This window comes from Gossypium hirsutum, chromosome A07, assembly GCF_007990345.1.
Source record: "Gossypium hirsutum isolate 1008001.06 chromosome A07, Gossypium_hirsutum_v2.1, whole genome shotgun sequence".
Classification (NCBI taxonomy): Eukaryota; Viridiplantae; Streptophyta; class Magnoliopsida; order Malvales; family Malvaceae; genus Gossypium; species Gossypium hirsutum.
In genome coordinates this window covers 78,664,335-78,666,482 of record NC_053430.1, presented here as the reverse complement: position 1 = coordinate 78,666,482, position 2,148 = coordinate 78,664,335, and the positions used below count along the sequence as shown (strand labels likewise).

General features: G+C 38.3%; 1 non-coding gene across 1 annotated transcript; it reads left to right on the top strand.

Moving 5' to 3' along the window:
* Positions 1-1,419: 1,419 nt before the first annotated feature.
* LOC121204422 (small nucleolar RNA R71) lies at positions 1,420-1,525 on the top strand. Its single transcript, XR_005899347.1, has one exon. It is a non-coding gene; the product is annotated as a small nucleolar RNA R71 (small nucleolar RNA).
* The last annotated feature ends 623 nt before the right edge of the window (positions 1,526-2,148 follow it).

Below are 2,148 nucleotides of genomic sequence, written 5' to 3'. Positions count from 1 at the left end.
ATTTTAGCAGTTGCTAAAAAGGGCCTTCCTAAAATCAAAGGAGTGTTGCTTTCCTCTTCTATGTCTATGGAGTCAACGAGAAATATATATTTATCGATTTTAACTAGCACATCTTCAATAATATCCCTAGGAAATATTATAGTTTTATCTGCTAATTGAATGCTCATCCTAGTCTGTTTGGGCTTCCCAAGACCTAATTGTTTGAACATTTTGTAAGGCATGATGTTAATACTAGCCTCTAAATCAGCTAAAGCATTATTAACATCTAAACTACCAATTAAGCAAGGAATTGTAAAACTCCTTGGATCTTTTAATTTATTGGGTAGCTTATTCTACAGAATAGCTGAGCAAACTGCGTTTAGCTCCACATGCGATGCCTCGTCCAACTTTCGCTTATTTGCTAAAAGCTCCTTTAAAATTTTCATTGCGTTTGGCATCTGCGATAGAGCTTCAATAAACGGTAAGTTAATATGTAATTTTTTTAAGATTTTAAGGAATTTACCAAATTGTTCATCTGAGCGGTCTTTCCTTGTAGCATTAGGGTATGGCACACGAAGTTTGTATTCTGTACTTACCAGTTTCTGCTCATTGTGGTCTACCTCACTTTTACCTTTGCTTATCTCAGTTTCTTGCCTTGGTTCTGGCTCAGGCTCAACGAATCCTTCTTCATCTTGAACATTGATTGCGTTGAGCTGTTCCCTTGGGTTGGGTTCAGTATTACTTGGCAAGCTACCTTGTGGTCGTTCGGAGATTAGTTTGGACAGCTGGCCTATCTGAGTTTCGAGCCCTTGGAGCGACGCTTGTTGATTTTTAAGTGTTGTCTCAGTGTTCTAGAAACGAGTTTCTGACACCAAAATAAATTTAGATAACATCTCTTCAAGGTTTGGTTTCTTTTCCTGTTGATAGGGTGGTTGTTGAAAACTCAGAGGATGTTGTGGCCTTTGATTTCCTTGACCGCCCCACGAGAAATTGGGATGGTTCCTCCAACCTGCATTATAAGTGTTACAATATGGGTTATTTTGGGATTTGGAGTTATTGTTACCCATTTATTGGACTTGTTCCTCCTCGCTGCTAGGGTTGAAGGGGTGATATTCTGTGCATGCTCCTCTTCCATTGGAATCGCACCTCATCAATGGATGTACCTGCGAAGAACCAAGTAAACCATCAATCTTTTTATTTAGAAGTTCTACCTGGTTTGACAGCATAATAACTGAATCGACGTTATAAACGCCTGCTGTTTTTGTTGGCTTGGTCCTCATGACTTGCCACTGATAGTTATTTAGTGACATCTCTTCAATAAATTCATAAGCCTCTTCAGGTGTTTCGTTATTGATAGTTCCTCCAGCTGTTGCATCAATCATCTGCCTTATCGAGGGGTTCACACCATTGTAGAATGTTTGAACTTGCAACCATAGAGGTAATCCATGGTGAGGACACCTACGTAGTAGGTCCTTGTATCTCTCCCATGCATCGTAAAGAGTTTTTAAGTCCATCTGCACAAATGAAGAGATATCATTATGTAATTTGACTGTTTTAGCCGGCGAAAATTATTTTAATAAAAATTTTTCAGTCATTTGTTCCCAAGTAGTAATTTTCCCTCGTGGTAACGAGTTCAACCACTGTTTAGCTTTGTTTTTTAATGAAAAAGGGCATAACCGAAAACGAATGGCATCGTCAGAAACACCATTAATTTTAAATGTATCACAGAATTCTAGGAAATTTGCCAAGTGAGTGTTCGGATCCTTATCCTGCAAACCATCAAACTGAAAAAATTGCTGTATCATTTGAATAGTGTTAGGTTTTAGTTCAAAATTATTCGCAGCAATAGTAGGCCTAACTATACTTGACTCAGTTCCTGTTAAAGTAGGTTTAGCATAATCATACATAGTACGCAGAGCTGGATTCTGATTTGCTATTTCAGCGAGTATCGCAGGAGGTAGCTGATTGTCTTGGTTTTTAGCCATCTTCTCAGTTGGGGTTTAAATATCGTCCTCTTGCTCGTTCTCTATGTATCTTAAGCTTCGCCTTATTTCTCTTTGGTTTCTGCGAACTGTGCGATCGATTTCTTTGTCAAAAAGTAGTGGTCCTGACGGGTTTCTTCTAGTTATAAACTATAAAAACCTGCCAAGAGAAAGAAAAAGTAAATTA